The following is a 15617-nucleotide window of genomic DNA, read 5'->3' on the forward strand; positions in this document are numbered from 1 at the left end:
CTAGGCGCATTACGAGGTAGGCTAGGGGAGGCACATGCAGATGCATTCGCACGGCGTATCCATGCACATTTCGCACCCTTTGGCAAGAGTCGGCGCCGGCGACGCAAGAGGACGCAGAGGACGGCGTTCTGGCGGCATTTTTAGGCGGTACAGTGCAGGATTCAGCGTCTGCAGCATTTTATCGACAGAATGCTACGGCGCTTGACGGCAGTCCCACGTTATCTCGAGACATCATGCTGGGGAAGCAGCGAAAGGTTGCTACTGGTCTGAGCATCGGTGGTTAAGTGGTAGAATGCTCGCCTGCCACGCGGGCGGCCCGGGTTCGATTCCCGGCCGATGCATCGTTTTGCTTTTCCCGCGGTGCCGTGTGGCTTGCGCGCTTGAGATGCACGATCCACAAGAATGTATAGCGGGATTCCCTTGAGAAGAACCGAGAACGCAGCACGTGCGGTTCCCCACTCGGACGCTCGCGTCATGTTCTGCGGACTGGCGTCGGCCTGGCCTCACAAGTTGCTGTGTCCAGGTGCCTCCGAGGCAATGAACTTGAACGACGGGGAGTACTGCCCATCGTTGCAAAAGCTGCAGCACCACCACAATCAACTGGGCCGGCAATGCACGTGTAGCAACAGAACACGTTATCCACCAAGTAGAGTATCTCTGCGTCTAACAATGGGTACGCTACTTGCCCAGTTCCCAGGAGCAACGGTCCGCCCCGTGCCTCGGTAGCGCAGTAGTCAGCGCGTAAGTCTCATAATTTTAAGGTCGTGAGTTCGATCCTCATCCGGGGCATTTAATTTTCTGTGACTCACGGGTGGTGCTGTCGCTAGGGCTCGAACTTATTTCTTGTTTGTTATCCACAACGTTTCAACGCTTCAGAGAGAAAATTTACACTTCCTGTTATTGATACTGACAGCTTTCCTTTTCCCTCTTCTCCCAGTAGAGCATGAAGCCAAAAGCATTGCTCTGAGACTTTTGAGGTCCGCGCCTTGCCAGCCGGTATGCGCAATGACGTTCGCAAAGAGAGAAGGGTGCCGACACGGGCCTCGGCACGAAATGTGCGAGAGACCATCCGATCCGTCGAACGGACGCCCAAATCCGGTGAGATCTAGTGGCTAGGATGCCTGGCTATCACCCCGGAGGCCCGGGCTCGATTGCCGGTAACCGGAACGGAATTTTTTCCACACGAATCGTCTCAAGTTTCAGCAGTGCGTGCTGCCGTTTCCGTCCTGCTCGCAGTACAGCTACTGTTTCGTGACCGCCAGCAGAACATATACGGGCGAAGCAGACACACGGTGACCCTAGAAGTGGCGTGTGGCTTCATGCCACGTGTTTCCAGCGTAGGGCTGAGCAACGGTCGGCGTGGAGGCCCGTTAGCTCAGTTGGTTAGAGCGTCGTGCTAATAACGCGAAGGTCGTGGGTTCGATCCCCCCACGGGCCAGTAGGCTTTTTACTACTACGAAAAGGCAGCGCCGATTTCAGCTGGCGAGTGTGATGACCAAAAGATCATCGCCCTGCGTGGACGTTGGCAGAGGATCCGAACCCGACTCGTCGGGAAGCGCTGCAGCATTCGCCTCGGCAATGGTCACAATATGTTGAATACGCTGGTTCTCATACGGCAAAGAGAAAATGAAAGAAAATGCCCGATTGCCGACGTGTAACAACTTTGGCCCTTGTCAGTGCTTGGGCGGTGACCGCATGGGAACACAGGGTACTGTTGGCAATTTTGCTTCCTATTTTTCTTTCTCCTTTGTTTTCGCAGCTGCAGACCGATTCAGTGAGGGAGACGCCACCGTGAAATGAAGGGGCGTGCTGTGTGTCCACCGCCTCGCCCTCTCCCTGCCTCTCTCAGTCGTTTCTCGTGCTTGTCGTTTTGATATAGGCCGACTGGAGAGCGTCAGCTCTCGCGTCAGCTGAGCAAAGTCGAGACAAGTCGAGACACACTGTAGGCTGGTCTGCAGCGAGTAAGAGGGAGAAAGAACATTAATTTAACGGCGCGTGGCAAAAGTACTCATACGCAAAGCTGAAAGCCTGCTGCGGTGGCCGGGAATCGAACCCGGATCAACTGCTTGCAAGGCACCTATGCTGACCTTTACACCACCACCGCACAACCGGGCGCCCCCACGCCGCGCTGTGTCGGCTTCCCGCCAGTCGGCAGCGGCCCGAAGGTGATCGTAGCCCTAGGCGCATTACGAGGTAGGCTAGGGGAGCACATGCAGATGCATTCGCACGGCGTATCCATGCACATTTCGCACCCTTTGGCAAGAGTCGGGCGCCGGCGACGCAAGAGAGGACGCAGAGGACGGGCGTTCTGGCGGCATTTTTAGGCGGTACAGTGCAGGATTCAGCGTCTGCAGCATTTTATCGACAGAATGCTACGGCGCTTGACGGCAGTCCCACGTTATCTCGAGACATCTGCTGGGGAAGCAGCGAAAGGTTGCTACTGGTCTGAGCATCGGTGGTTCAGTGGTAGAATGCTCGCCTGCCACGCGGGCGGCCCGGGTTCGTTTCCCGGCCGATGCATCGTTTTGCTTTTCCGCGGTGCCGTGTGGCTTGCGCGCTTGAGATGCACGATCCACAAGAATGTATAGCGGGATTCCCTTGAGAAGAACCGAGAACGCAGCAACGTGCGGTTCCCCACTCGGACGCTCGCGTCATGTTCTGCGGACTGGCGTCGGCCTGGCCCTCACAAGTTGCTGTGTCCAGGTGCCTCCGAGGCAATGAACTTGAACGACGGGGAGTACTGCCCATCGTTGCAAAAGCTGCAGCACCACCACAATCAACTGGGCCGGCAATGCACGTGTAGCAACAGAACACGTTATCCACCAAGTAGAGTATCTCTGCGTCTAACAATGGGTACGCTACTTGCCCAGTTCCCAGGAGCAACGGTCCGCCCCGTGCCTCGGTAGCGCAGTAGTCAGCGCGTAAGTCTCATAATTTTAAGGTCGTGAGTTCGATCCTCATCCGGGGCATTTAATTTTCTGTGACTCACGGTGGTGCTGTCGCTAGGGCTCGAACTTATTTCTTGTTTGTTATCCACAACGTTTCAACGCTTCAGAGAGAAAATTTACACTTCCTGTTATTGATACTGACAGCTTTCCTTTTCCTCTTCTCCCAGTAGAGCATGAAGCCAAAAGCATTGCTCTGAGACTTTTGAGGTCCGCGCCTTGCCAGCCGGTATGCGCAATGACGTTCGCAAAGAGAGAAGGGTGCCGACACGGGCCTCGGCACGAAATGTGCGAGAGACCATCCGATCCGTCGAACGGACGCCCAAATCCGGTGAGATCTAGTGGCTAGGATGCCTGGCTATCACCCCCGGAGGCCCGGGCTCGATTGCCGGTACCGGAACGGAATTTTTTCCACACGAATCGTCTCAAGTTTCAGCAGTGCGTGCTGCCGTTTCCCGTCCTGCTCGCAGTACAGCTACTGTTTCGTGACCGCCAGCAGAACATATACGGGCGAAGCAGACACACGGTGACCCTAGAAGTGGCGTGTGGCTTCATGCCACGTGTTTCCAGCGTAGGGCTGAGCAACGGTCGGCGTGGAGGCCCGTTAGCTCAGTTGGTTAGAGCGTCGTGCTAATAACGCGAAGGGTCGTGGGTTCGATCCCCCCACGGGCCAGTAGGCTTTTACTACTACGAAAAGGCAGCGCCGATTTCAGCTGGCGAGTCGTGATGACCAAAAGATCATCGCCCTGCGTGGACGTTGGCAGAGGATCCGAACCCGACTCGTCGGGAAGCGCTGCAGCATTCGCTCGGCAATGGTCACAATATGTTGAATACGCTGGTTCTCAATACGGCAAAGAGAAAATGAAAGAAAATGCCCGATTGCCGACGTGTAACAACTTTGGCCCTTGTCAGTGCTTGGGCGGGTGACCGGCATGGGAACACAGGGTACTGTTGGCAATTTTGCTTCCTATTTTTCTTTCTCCTTTGTTTTCGCAGCTGCAGACCGATTCAGTGAGGGAGACGCCACCGTGAATGAAGGGGCGTGCTGTGTGTCCACCGCCTCGCCTCTCCCTGCCTCTCTCAGTCGTTTCTCGTGCTTGTCGTTTTGATATAGGCCGACTGGAGAGCGTCAGCTCTCGCGTCAGCTGAGCAAAGTCGAGACAAGTCGAGACACACTGTAGGCTGGTCTGCAGCGAGTAAGAGGGAGAAAGAACATTAATTTAACGGCGCGTGGCAAAAGTACTCATACGCAAAGCTGAAAGCCTGCTGCGGTGGCCGGGGAATCGAACCCGGATCAACTGCTTGCAAGGCACCTATGCTGACCTTTACACCACCACCGCACAACCGGGCGCCCCCACGCCGCGCTGTGTCGGCTTCCCGCCAGTCGGCAGCGGCCGAAGGTGATCGTAGCCCTAGGCGCATTACGAGGTAGGCTAGGGGAGCACATGCAGATGCATTCGCACGGCGTATCCATGCACATTTCGCACCCTTTGGCAAGAGTCGGCGCCGGCGACGCAAGAGGACGCAGAGGACGGCGTTCTGGCGGCATTTTTAGGCGGTACAGTGCAGGATTCAGCGTCTGCAGCATTTTATCGACAGAATGCTACGGCGCTTGACGGCAGTCCCACGTTATCTCGAGACATCTGCTGGGGAAGCAGCGAAAGGTTGCTACTGGTCTGAGCATCGGTGGTTAAGTGGTAGAATGCTCGCCTGCCACGCGGGCGGCCCGGGTTCGATTCCCGGCCGATGCATCGTTTTGCTTTTCCCGCGGTGCCGTGTGGCTTGCGCGCTTGAGATGCACGATCCACAAGAATGTATAGCGGGATTCCCTTGAGAAGAACCGAGAACGCAGCACGTGCGGTTCCCCACTCGGACGCTCGCGTCATGTTCTGCGGACTGGCGTCGGCCTGGCCTCACAAGTTGCTGTGTCCAGGTGCCTCCGAGGCAATGAACTTGAACGACGGGGAGTACTGCCCATCGTTGCAAAAGCTGCAGCACCACCACAATCAACTGGCCGGCAATGCACGTGTAGCAACAGAACACGTTATCCACCAAGTAGAGTATCTCTGCGTCTAACAATGGGTACGCTACTTGCCCAGTTCCCAGGACCAACGGTCCGCCCCGTGCCTCGGTAGCGCAGTAGTCAGCGCGTAAGTCTCATAATTTTAAGGTCGTGAGTTCGATCCTCATCCGGGGCATTTAATTTTCTGTGACTCACGGGTGGTGCTGTCGCTAGGGCTCGAACTTATTTCTTGTTTGTTATCCACAACGTTTCAACGCTTCAGAGAGAAAATTTACACTTCCTGTTATTGATACTGACAGCTTTCCTTTTCCTCTTCTCCCAGTAGAGCATGAAGCCAAAAGCATTGCTCTGAGACTTTTGAGGTGCGCGCCTTGCCAGCCGGTATGCGCAATGACGTTCGCAAAGAGAGAAGGGTGCCGACACGGGCCTCGGCACGAAATGTGCGAGAGACCATCCGATCCGTCGAACGGACGCCCAAATCCGGTGAGATCTAGTGGCTAGGATGCCTGGCTATCACCCCCGGAGGCCCGGGCTCGATTGCCGGTACCGGAACGGAATTTTTTCCACACGAATCGTCTCAAGTTTCAGCAGTGCGTGCTGCGTTTCCCCGTCCCTGCTCGCAGTACAGCTACTGTTTCGTGACCGCCAGCAGAACATATACGGGCGAAGCAGACACACGGTGACCCTAGAAGTGGGCGTGTGGCTTCATGCCACGTGTTTCCAGCGTAGGGCTGAGCAACCGTCGGCGTGGAGGCCCGTTAGCTCAGTTGGTTAGAGCGTCGTGCTAATAACGCGAAGGTCGTGGGTTCGATCCCCCCACGGGCCAGTAGGCTTTTACTACTACGAAAAGGCAGCGCCGATTTCAGCTGGCGAGTGTGATGACCAAAAGATCATCGCCCTGCGTGGACGTTGGCAGAGGATCCGAACACCGACTCGTCGGGAAGCGCTGCAGCATTCGCTCGGCAATGGTCACAATATGTTGAATACGCTGGTTCTCATACGGCAAAGAGAAAATGAAAGAAAATGCCCGATTGCCGACGTGTAACAACTTTGGCCCTTGTCAGTGCTTGGGCGGGTGACCGCATGGGAACACAGGGTACTGTTGGCAATTTTGCTTCCTATTTTTCTTTCTCCTTTGTTTTCGCAGCTGCAGACCGATTCAGTGAGGGAGACGCCACCGTGAAATGAAGGGGCGTGCTGTGTGTCCACCGCCTCGCCTCTCCCTGCCTCTCTCAGTCGTTTCTCGTGCTTGTCGTTTTGATATAGGCCGACTGGAGAGCGTCAGCTCTCGCGTCAGCTGAGCAAAGTCGAGACAAGTCGAGACACACTGTAGGCTGGTCTGCAGCGAGTAAGAGGGAGAAAGAACATTAATTTAACGGCGCGTGGCAAAAGTACTCATACGCAAAGCTGAAAGCCTGCTGCGGTGGCCGGGAATCGAACCCGGATCAACTGCTTGCAAGGCACCTATGCTGACCTTTACACCACCACCGCACAACCGGGCGCCCCCACGCCGCGCTGTGTCGGCTTCCCGCCAGTCGGCAGCGGCCGAAGGTGATCGTAGCCCTAGGCGCATTACGAGGTAGGCTAGGGGAGCACATGCAGATGCATTCGCACGGCGTATCCATGCACATTTCGCACCCTTTGGCAAGAGTCGGCGCCGGCGACGCAAGAGGACGCAGAGGACGGCGTTCTGGCGGCATTTTTAGGCGGTACAGTGCAGGATTCAGCGTCTGCAGCATTTTATCGACAGAATGCTACGGCGCTTGACGGCAGTCCCACGTTATCTCGAGACATCTGCTGGGGAAGCAGCGAAAGGTTGCTACTGGTCTGAGCATCGGTGGTTCAGTGGTAGAATGCTCGCCTGCCACGCGGGCGGCCCGGGTTCGATTCCCGGCCGATGCATCGTTTTGCTTTTCCCGCGGTGCCGTGTGGCTTGCGCGCTTGAGATGCACGATCCACAAGAATGTATAGCGGGATTCCCTTGAGAAGAACCGAGAACGCAGCACGTGCGGTTCCCCACTCGGACGCTCGCGTCATGTTCTGCGGACTGGCGTCGGCCTGGCCTCACAAGTTGCTGTGTCCAGGTGCCTCCGAGGCAATGAACTTGAACGACGGGGAGTACTGCCCATCGTTGCAAAAGCTGCAGCACCACCACAATCAACTGGGCCGGCAATGCACGTGTAGCAACAGAACACGTTATCCACCAAGTAGAGTATCTCTGCGTCTAACAATGGGTACGCTACTTGCCCAGTTCCCAGGACCAACGGTCCGCCCCGTGCCTCGGTAGCGCAGTAGTCAGCGCGTAAGTCTCATAATTTTAAGGTCGTGAGTTCGATCCTCATCCGGGGCATTTAATTTTCTGTGACTCACGGTGGTGCTGTCGCTAGGGCTCGAACTTATTTCTTGTTTGTTATCCACAACGTTTCAACGCTTCAGAGAGAAAATTTACACTTCCTGTTATTGATACTGACAGCTTTCCTTTTCCTCTTCTCCCAGTAGAGCATGAAGCCAAAAGCATTGCTCTGAGACTTTTGAGGTGCGCGCCTTGCCAGCCGGTATGCGCAATGACGTTCGCAAAGAGAGAAGGGTGCCGACACGGGCCTCGGCACGAAATGTGCGAGAGACCATCCGATCCGTCGAACGGACGCCCAAATCCGGTGAGATCTAGTGGCTAGGATGCCTGGCTATCACCCCGGAGGCCCGGGCTCGATTGCCGGTACCGGAACGGAATTTTTTCCACACGAATCGTCTCAAGTTTCAGCAGTGCGTGCTGCCGTTTCCCGTCCTGCTCGCAGTACAGCTACTGTTTCGTGACCGCCAGCAGAACATATACGGGCGAAGCAGACACACGGTGACCCTAGAAGTGGCGTGTGGCTTCATGCCACGTGTTTCCAGCGTAGGGCTGAGCAACCGTCGGCGTGGAGGCCCGTTAGCTCAGTTGGTTAGAGCGTCGTGCTAATAACGCGAAGGTCGTGGGTTCGATCCCCCCACGGGCCAGTAGGCTTTTACTACTACGAAAAGGCAGCGCCGATTTCAGCTGGCGAGTGTGATGACCAAAAGATCATCGCCCTGCGTGGACGTTGGCAGAGGATCCGAACCCGACTCGTCGGGAAGCGCTGCAGCATTCGCTCGGCAATGGTCACAATATGTTGAATACGCTGGTTCTCATACGGCAAAGAGAAAATGAAAGAAAATGCCCGATTGCCGACGTGTAACAACTTTGGCCCTTGTCAGTGCTTGGGCGGGTGACCGCATGGGAACACAGGGTACTGTTGGCAATTTTGCTTCCTATTTTTCTTTCTCCTTTGTTTTCGCAGCTGCAGACCGATTCAGTGAGGGAGACGCCACCGTGAAATGAAGGGGCGTGCTGTGTGTCCACCGCCTCGCCTCTCCCTGCCTCTCTCAGTCGTTTCTCGTGCTTGTCGTTTTGATATAGGCCGACTGGAGAGCGTCAGCTCTCGCGTCAGCTGAGCAAAGTCGAGACAAGTCGAGACACACTGTAGGCTGGTCTGCAGCGAGTAAGAGGGAGAAAGAACATTAATTTAACGGCGCGTGGCAAAAGTACTCATACGCAAAGCTGAAAGCCTGCTGCGGTGGCCGGGAATCGAACCCGGATCAACTGCTTGCAAGGCAACTATGCTGACCTTTACACCACCACCGCACAACCGGGCGCCCCCACGCCGCGCTGTGTCGGCTTCCCGCCAGTCGGCAGCGGCCGAAGGTGATCGTAGCCCTAGGCGCATTACGAGGTAGGCTAGGGGAGCACATGCAGATGCATTCGCACGGCGTATCCATGCACATTTCGCACCCTTTGGCAAGAGTCGGCGCCGGCGACGCAAGAGGACGCAGAGGACGGCGTTCTGGCGGCATTTTTAGGCGGTACAGTGCAGGATTCAGCGTCTGCAGCATTTTATCGACAGAATGCTACGGCGCTTGACGGCAGTCACACGTTATCTCGAGACATCTGCTGGGGAAGCAGCGAAAGGTTGCTACTGGTCTGAGCATCGGTGGTTAAGTGGTAGAATGCTCGCCTGCCACGCGGGCGGCCCGGGTTCGATTCCCGGCCGATGCATCGTTTTGCTTTTCCCGCGGTGCCGTGTGGCTTGCGCGCTTGAGATGCACGATCCACAAGAATGTATAGCGGGATTCCCTTGAGAAGAACCGAGAACGCAGCACGTGCGGTTCCCCACTCGGACGCTCGCGTCATGTTCTGCGGACTGGCGTCGGCCTGGCCTCACAAGTTGCTGTGTCCAGGTGCCTCCGAGGCAATGAACTTGAACGACGGTGAGTACTGCCCATCGTTGCAAAAGCTGCAGCACCACCACAATCAACTGGGCCGGCAATGCACGTGTAGCAACAGAACACGTTATCCACCAAGTAGAGTATCTCTGCGTCTAACAATGGGTACGCTACTTGCCCAGTTCCCAGGACCAACGGTCCGCCCCGTGCCTCGGTAGCGCAGTAGTCAGCGCGTAAGTCTCATAATTTTAAGGTCGTGAGTTCGATCCTCACCGGGGCATTTAATTTTCTGTGACTCACGGTGGTGCTGTCGCTAGGGCTCGAACTTATTTCTTGTTTGTTATCCACAACGTCTCAACGCTTCAGAGAGAAAATTTACACTTCCTGTTATTGATACTGACAGCTTTCCTTTTCCTCTTCTCCCAGTAGAGCATGAAGCCAAAAGCATTGCTCTGAGACTTTTGAGGTGCGCGCCTTGCCAGCCGGTATGCGCAATGACGTTCGCAAAGAGAGAAGGGTGCCGACACGGGCCTCGGCACGAAATGTGCGAGAGACCATCCGATCCGTCGAACGGACGCCCAAATCCGGTGAGATCTAGTGGCTAGGATGCCTGGCTATCACCCCGGAGGCCCGGGCTCGATTGCCGGTACCGGAACGGAATTTTTTCCACACGAATCGTCTCAAGTTTCAGCAGTGCGTGCTGCCGTTTCCCGTCCTGCTCGCAGTACAGCTACTGTTTCGTGACCGCCAGCAGAACATATACGGGCGAAGCAGACACACGGTGACCCTAGAAGTGGCGTGTGGCTTCATGCCACGTGTTTCCAGCGTAGGGCTGAGCAACCGTCGGCGTGGAGGCCCGTTAGCTCAGTTGGTTAGAGCGTCGTGCTAATAACGCGAAGGTCGTGGGTTCGATCCCCCCACGGGCCAGTAGGCTTTTACTACTACGAAAAGGCAGCGCCGATTTCAGCTGGCGAGTGTGATGACCAAAAGATCATCGCCCTGCGTGGACGTTGGCAGAGGATCCGAACCCGACTCGTCGGGAAGCGCTGCAGCATTCGCTCGGCAATGGTCACAATATGTTGAATACGCTGGTTCTCATACGGCAAAGAGAAAATGAAAGAAAATGCCCGATTGCCGACGTGTAACAACTTTGGCCCTTGTCAGTGCTTGGGCGGGTGACCGCATGGGAACACAGGGTACTGTTGGCAATTTTGCTTCCTATTTTTCTTTCTCCTTTGTTTTCGCAGCTGCAGACCGATTCAGTGAGGGAGACGCCACCGTGAAATGAAGGGGCGTGCTGTGTGTCCACCGCCTCGCCTCTCCCTGCCTCTCTCAGTCGTTTCTCGTGCTTGTCGTTTTGATATAGGCCGACTGGAGAGCGTCAGCTCTCGCGTCAGCTGAGCAAAGTCGAGACAAGTCGAGACACACTGTAGGCTGGTCTGCAGCGAGTAAGAGGGAGAAAGAACATTAATTTAACGGCGCGTGGCAAAAGTACTCATACGCAAAGCTGAAAGCCTGCTGCGGTGGCCGGGAATCGAACCCGGATCAACTGCTTGCAAGGCAACTATGCTGACCTTTACACCACCACCGCACAACCGGGCGCCCCCACGCCGCGCTGTGTCGGCTTCCCGCCAGTCGGCAGCGGCCGAAGGTGATCGTAGCCCTAGGCGCATTACGAGGTAGGCTAGGGGAGCACATGCAGATGCATTCGCACGGCGTATCCATGCACATTTCGCACCCTTTGGCAAGAGTCGGCGCCGGCGACGCAAGAGGACGCAGAGGACGGCGTTCTGGCGGCATTTTTAGGCGGTACAGTGCAGGATTCAGCGTCTGCAGCATTTTATCGACAGAATGCTACGGCGCTTGACGGCAGTCACACGTTATCTCGAGACATCTGCTGGGGAAGCAGCGAAAGGTTGCTACTGGTCTGAGCATCGGTGGTTAAGTGGTAGAATGCTCGCCTGCCACGCGGGCGGCCCGGGTTCGATTCCCGGCCGATGCATCGTTTTGCTTTTCCCGCGGTGCCGTGTGGCTTGCGCGCTTGAGATGCACGATCCACAAGAATGTATAGCGGGATTCCCTTGAGAAGAACCGAGAACGCAGCACGTGCGGTTCCCCACTCGGACGCTCGCGTCATGTTCTGCGGACTGGCGTCGGCCTGGCCTCACAAGTTGCTGTGTCCAGGTGCCTCCGAGGCAATGAACTTGAACGACGGTGAGTACTGCCCATCGTTGCAAAAGCTGCAGCACCACCACAATCAACTGGGCCGGCAATGCACGTGTAGCAACAGAACACGTTATCCACCAAGTAGAGTATCTCTGCGTCTAACAATGGGTACGCTACTTGCCCAGTTCCCAGGACCAACGGTCCGCCCCGTGCCTCGGTAGCGCAGTAGTCAGCGCGTAAGTCTCATAATTTTAAGGTCGTGAGTTCGATCCTCACCGGGGCATTTAATTTTCTGTGACTCACGGTGGTGCTGTCGCTAGGGCTCGAACTTATTTCTTGTTTGTTATCCACAACGTCTCAACGCTTCAGAGAGAAAATTTACACTTCCTGTTATTGATACTGACAGCTTTCCTTTTCCTCTTCTCCCAGTAGAGCATGAAGCCAAAAGCATTGCTCTGAGACTTTTGAGGTGCGCGCCTTGCCAGCCGGTATGCGCAATGACGTTCGCAAAGAGAGAAGGGTGCCGACACGGGCCTCGGCACGAAATGTGCGAGAGACCATCCGATCCGTCGAACGGACGCCCAAATCCGGTGAGATCTAGTGGCTAGGATGCCTGGCTATCACCCCGGAGGCCCGGGCTCGATTGCCGGTACCGGAACGGAATTTTTTCCACACGAATCGTCTCAAGTTTCAGCAGTGCGTGCTGCCGTTTCCCGTCCTGCTCGCAGTACAGCTACTGTTTCGTGACCGCCAGCAGAACATATACGGGCGAAGCAGACACACGGTGACCCTAGAAGTGGCGTGTGGCTTCATGCCACGTGTTTCCAGCGTAGGGCTGAGCAACCGTCGGCGTGGAGGCCCGTTAGCTCAGTTGGTTAGAGCGTCGTGCTAATAACGCGAAGGTCGTGGGTTCGATCCCCCCACGGGCCAGTAGGCTTTTACTACTACGAAAAGGCAGCGCCGATTTCAGCTGGCGAGTGTGATGACCAAAAGATCATCGCCCTGCGTGGACGTTGGCAGAGGATCCGAACCCGACTCGTCGGGAAGCGCTGCAGCATTCGCTCGGCAATGGTCACAATATGTTGAATACGCTGGTTCTCATACGGCAAAGAGAAAATGAAAGAAAATGCCCGATTGCCGACGTGTAACAACTTTGGCCCTTGTCAGTGCTTGGGCGGGTGACCGCATGGGAACACAGGGTACTGTTGGCAATTTTGCTTCCTATTTTTCTTTCTCCTTTGTTTTCGCAGCTGCAGACCGATTCAGTGAGGGAGACGCCACCGTGAAATGAAGGGGCGTGCTGTGTGTCCACCGCCTCGCCTCTCCCTGCCTCTCTCAGTCGTTTCTCGTGCTTGTCGTTTTGATATAGGCCGACTGGAGAGCGTCAGCTCTCGCGTCAGCTGAGCAAAGTCGAGACAAGTCGAGACACACTGTAGGCTGGTCTGCAGCGAGTAAGAGGGAGAAAGAACATTAATTTAACGGCGCGTGGCAAAAGTACTCATACGCAAAGCTGAAAGCCTGCTGCGGTGGCCGGGAATCGAACCCGGATCAACTGCTTGCAAGGCAACTATGCTGACCTTTACACCACCACCGCACAACCGGGCGCCCCCACGCCGCGCTGTGTCGGCTTCCCGCCAGTCGGCAGCGGCCGAAGGTGATCGTAGCCCTAGGCGCATTACGAGGTAGGCTAGGGGAGCACATGCAGATGCATTCGCACGGCGTATCCATGCACATTTCGCACCCTTTGGCAAGAGTCGGCGCCGGCGACGCAAGAGGACGCAGAGGACGGCGTTCTGGCGGCATTTTTAGGCGGTACAGTGCAGGATTCAGCGTCTGCAGCATTTTATCGACAGAATGCTACGGCGCTTGACGGCAGTCACACGTTATCTCGAGACATCTGCTGGGGAAGCAGCGAAAGGTTGCTACTGGTCTGAGCATCGGTGGTTAAGTGGTAGAATGCTCGCCTGCCACGCGGGCGGCCCGGGTTCGATTCCCGGCCGATGCATCGTTTTGCTTTTCCCGCGGTGCCGTGTGGCTTGCGCGCTTGAGATGCACGATCCACAAGAATGTATAGCGGGATTCCCTTGAGAAGAACCGAGAACGCAGCACGTGCGGTTCCCCACTCGGACGCTCGCGTCATGTTCTGCGGACTGGCGTCGGCCTGGCCTCACAAGTTGCTGTGTCCAGGTGCCTCCGAGGCAATGAACTTGAACGACGGTGAGTACTGCCCATCGTTGCAAAAGCTGCAGCACCACCACAATCAACTGGGCCGGCAATGCACGTGTAGCAACAGAACACGTTATCCACCAAGTAGAGTATCTCTGCGTCTAACAATGGGTACGCTACTTGCCCAGTTCCCAGGACCAACGGTCCGCCCCGTGCCTCGGTAGCGCAGTAGTCAGCGCGTAAGTCTCATAATTTTAAGGTCGTGAGTTCGATCCTCACCGGGGCATTTAATTTTCTGTGACTCACGGTGGTGCTGTCGCTAGGGCTCGAACTTATTTCTTGTTTGTTATCCACAACGTCTCAACGCTTCAGAGAGAAAATTTACACTTCCTGTTATTGATACTGACAGCTTTCCTTTTCCTCTTCTCCCAGTAGAGCATGAAGCCAAAAGCATTGCTCTGAGACTTTTGAGGTGCGCGCCTTGCCAGCCGGTATGCGCAATGACGTTCGCAAAGAGAGAAGGGTGCCGACACGGGCCTCGGCACGAAATGTGCGAGAGACCATCCGATCCGTCGAACGGACGCCCAAATCCGGTGAGATCTAGTGGCTAGGATGCCTGGCTATCACCCCGGAGGCCCGGGCTCGATTGCCGGTACCGGAACGGAATTTTTTCCACACGAATCGTCTCAAGTTTCAGCAGTGCGTGCTGCCGTTTCCCGTCCTGCTCGCAGTACAGCTACTGTTTCGTGACCGCCAGCAGAACATATACGGGCGAAGCAGACACACGGTGACCCTAGAAGTGGCGTGTGGCTTCATGCCACGTGTTTCCAGCGTAGGGCTGAGCAACCGTCGGCGTGGAGGCCCGTTAGCTCAGTTGGTTAGAGCGTCGTGCTAATAACGCGAAGGTCGTGGGTTCGATCCCCCCACGGGCCAGTAGGCTTTTACTACTACGAAAAGGCAGCGCCGATTTCAGCTGGCGAGTGTGATGACCAAAAGATCATCGCCCTGCGTGGACGTTGGCAGAGGATCCGAACCCGACTCGTCGGGAAGCGCTGCAGCATTCGCTCGGCAATGGTCACAATATGTTGAATACGCTGGTTCTCATACGGCAAAGAGAAAATGAAAGAAAATGCCCGATTGCCGACGTGTAACAACTTTGGCCCTTGTCAGTGCTTGGGCGGGTGACCGCATGGGAACACAGGGTACTGTTGGCAATTTTGCTTCCTATTTTTCTTTCTCCTTTGTTTTCGCAGCTGCAGACCGATTCAGTGAGGGAGACGCCACCGTGAAATGAAGGGGCGTGCTGTGTGTCCACCGCCTCGCCTCTCCCTGCCTCTCTCAGTCGTTTCTCGTGCTTGTCGTTTTGATATAGGCCGACTGGAGAGCGTCAGCTCTCGCGTCAGCTGAGCAAAGTCGAGACAAGTCGAGACACACTGTAGGCTGGTCTGCAGCGAGTAAGAGGGAGAAAGAACATTAATTTAACGGCGCGTGGCAAAAGTACTCATACGCAAAGCTGAAAGCCTGCTGCGGTGGCCGGGAATCGAACCCGGATCAACTGCTTGCAAGGCAACTATGCTGACCTTTACACCACCACCGCACAACCGGGCGCCCCCACGCCGCGCTGTGTCGGCTTCCCGCCAGTCGGCAGCGGCCGAAGGTGATCGTAGCCCTAGGCGCATTACGAGGTAGGCTAGGGGAGCACATGCAGATGCATTCGCACGGCGTATCCATGCACATTTCGCACCCTTTGGCAAGAGTCGGCGCCGGCGACGCAAGAGGACGCAGAGGACGGCGTTCTGGCGGCATTTTTAGGCGGTACAGTGCAGGATTCAGCGTCTGCAGCATTTTATCGACAGAATGCTACGGCGCTTGACGGCAGTCACACGTTATCTCGAGACATCTGCTGGGGAAGCAGCGAAAGGTTGCTACTGGTCTGAGCATCGGTGGTTAAGTGGTAGAATGCTCGCCTGCCACGCGGGCGGCCCGGGTTCGATTCCCGGCCGATGCATCGTTTTGCTTTTCCCGCGGTGCCGTGTGGCTTGCGCGCTTGAGATGCACGATCCACAAGAATGTATAGC

At 56.0% G+C, this 15617-nt stretch overlaps 25 non-coding genes across 25 annotated transcripts; 19 read left to right on the forward strand and 6 right to left on the reverse strand.

The window, feature by feature from the left end:
* Positions 1–270: 270 nt before the first annotated feature.
* On the forward strand, positions 271–341 carry Trnag-gcc. Its single transcript has one exon. It is a non-coding gene; the product is annotated as a tRNA-Gly (tRNA).
* Positions 342–716: 375 nt separating this feature from the next.
* Trnam-cau lies at positions 717–789 on the forward strand. Its single transcript has one exon. It is a non-coding gene; the product is annotated as a tRNA-Met (tRNA).
* Positions 790–1364: 575 nt separating this feature from the next.
* Positions 1365–1438, forward strand: Trnai-aau. The gene has a single exon. It is a non-coding gene; the product is annotated as a tRNA-Ile (tRNA).
* A 594-nt stretch (positions 1439–2032) lies between these two features.
* Positions 2033–2104, reverse strand: Trnaa-ugc. The gene has a single exon. It is a non-coding gene; the product is annotated as a tRNA-Ala (tRNA).
* A 345-nt stretch (positions 2105–2449) lies between these two features.
* On the forward strand, positions 2450–2520 carry Trnag-gcc. The gene has a single exon. It is a non-coding gene; the product is annotated as a tRNA-Gly (tRNA).
* Positions 2521–2896: 376 nt separating this feature from the next.
* On the forward strand, positions 2897–2969 carry Trnam-cau. Its single transcript has one exon. It is a non-coding gene; the product is annotated as a tRNA-Met (tRNA).
* A 574-nt stretch (positions 2970–3543) lies between these two features.
* Positions 3544–3618, forward strand: Trnai-aau. Its single transcript has one exon. It is a non-coding gene; the product is annotated as a tRNA-Ile (tRNA).
* A 1007-nt stretch (positions 3619–4625) lies between these two features.
* Positions 4626–4696, forward strand: Trnag-gcc. The gene has a single exon. It is a non-coding gene; the product is annotated as a tRNA-Gly (tRNA).
* A 374-nt stretch (positions 4697–5070) lies between these two features.
* On the forward strand, positions 5071–5143 carry Trnam-cau. Its single transcript has one exon. It is a non-coding gene; the product is annotated as a tRNA-Met (tRNA).
* Positions 5144–5720: 577 nt separating this feature from the next.
* On the forward strand, positions 5721–5794 carry Trnai-aau. Its single transcript has one exon. It is a non-coding gene; the product is annotated as a tRNA-Ile (tRNA).
* Positions 5795–6387: 593 nt separating this feature from the next.
* Positions 6388–6459, reverse strand: Trnaa-ugc. The gene has a single exon. It is a non-coding gene; the product is annotated as a tRNA-Ala (tRNA).
* A 340-nt stretch (positions 6460–6799) lies between these two features.
* Trnag-gcc lies at positions 6800–6870 on the forward strand. Its single transcript has one exon. It is a non-coding gene; the product is annotated as a tRNA-Gly (tRNA).
* Positions 6871–7245: 375 nt separating this feature from the next.
* Trnam-cau lies at positions 7246–7318 on the forward strand. The gene has a single exon. It is a non-coding gene; the product is annotated as a tRNA-Met (tRNA).
* A 573-nt stretch (positions 7319–7891) lies between these two features.
* Positions 7892–7965, forward strand: Trnai-aau. The gene has a single exon. It is a non-coding gene; the product is annotated as a tRNA-Ile (tRNA).
* Positions 7966–8557: 592 nt separating this feature from the next.
* Trnaa-ugc lies at positions 8558–8629 on the reverse strand. The gene has a single exon. It is a non-coding gene; the product is annotated as a tRNA-Ala (tRNA).
* A 340-nt stretch (positions 8630–8969) lies between these two features.
* On the forward strand, positions 8970–9040 carry Trnag-gcc. Its single transcript has one exon. It is a non-coding gene; the product is annotated as a tRNA-Gly (tRNA).
* Positions 9041–10060: 1020 nt separating this feature from the next.
* On the forward strand, positions 10061–10134 carry Trnai-aau. The gene has a single exon. It is a non-coding gene; the product is annotated as a tRNA-Ile (tRNA).
* Positions 10135–10726: 592 nt separating this feature from the next.
* On the reverse strand, positions 10727–10798 carry Trnaa-ugc. The gene has a single exon. It is a non-coding gene; the product is annotated as a tRNA-Ala (tRNA).
* Positions 10799–11138: 340 nt separating this feature from the next.
* Positions 11139–11209, forward strand: Trnag-gcc. Its single transcript has one exon. It is a non-coding gene; the product is annotated as a tRNA-Gly (tRNA).
* A 1020-nt stretch (positions 11210–12229) lies between these two features.
* Trnai-aau lies at positions 12230–12303 on the forward strand. The gene has a single exon. It is a non-coding gene; the product is annotated as a tRNA-Ile (tRNA).
* A 592-nt stretch (positions 12304–12895) lies between these two features.
* On the reverse strand, positions 12896–12967 carry Trnaa-ugc. The gene has a single exon. It is a non-coding gene; the product is annotated as a tRNA-Ala (tRNA).
* Positions 12968–13307: 340 nt separating this feature from the next.
* Trnag-gcc lies at positions 13308–13378 on the forward strand. Its single transcript has one exon. It is a non-coding gene; the product is annotated as a tRNA-Gly (tRNA).
* A 1020-nt stretch (positions 13379–14398) lies between these two features.
* On the forward strand, positions 14399–14472 carry Trnai-aau. The gene has a single exon. It is a non-coding gene; the product is annotated as a tRNA-Ile (tRNA).
* Positions 14473–15064: 592 nt separating this feature from the next.
* Positions 15065–15136, reverse strand: Trnaa-ugc. Its single transcript has one exon. It is a non-coding gene; the product is annotated as a tRNA-Ala (tRNA).
* A 340-nt stretch (positions 15137–15476) lies between these two features.
* Trnag-gcc lies at positions 15477–15547 on the forward strand. The gene has a single exon. It is a non-coding gene; the product is annotated as a tRNA-Gly (tRNA).
* Positions 15548–15617: the final 70 nt, after the last annotated feature.

The sequence above is a fragment of the Schistocerca piceifrons genome, unplaced genomic scaffold (genome assembly GCF_021461385.2).
Source record: "Schistocerca piceifrons isolate TAMUIC-IGC-003096 unplaced genomic scaffold, iqSchPice1.1 HiC_scaffold_567, whole genome shotgun sequence".
Lineage (NCBI taxonomy): Eukaryota > Metazoa > Arthropoda > Insecta > Orthoptera > Acrididae > Schistocerca > Schistocerca piceifrons.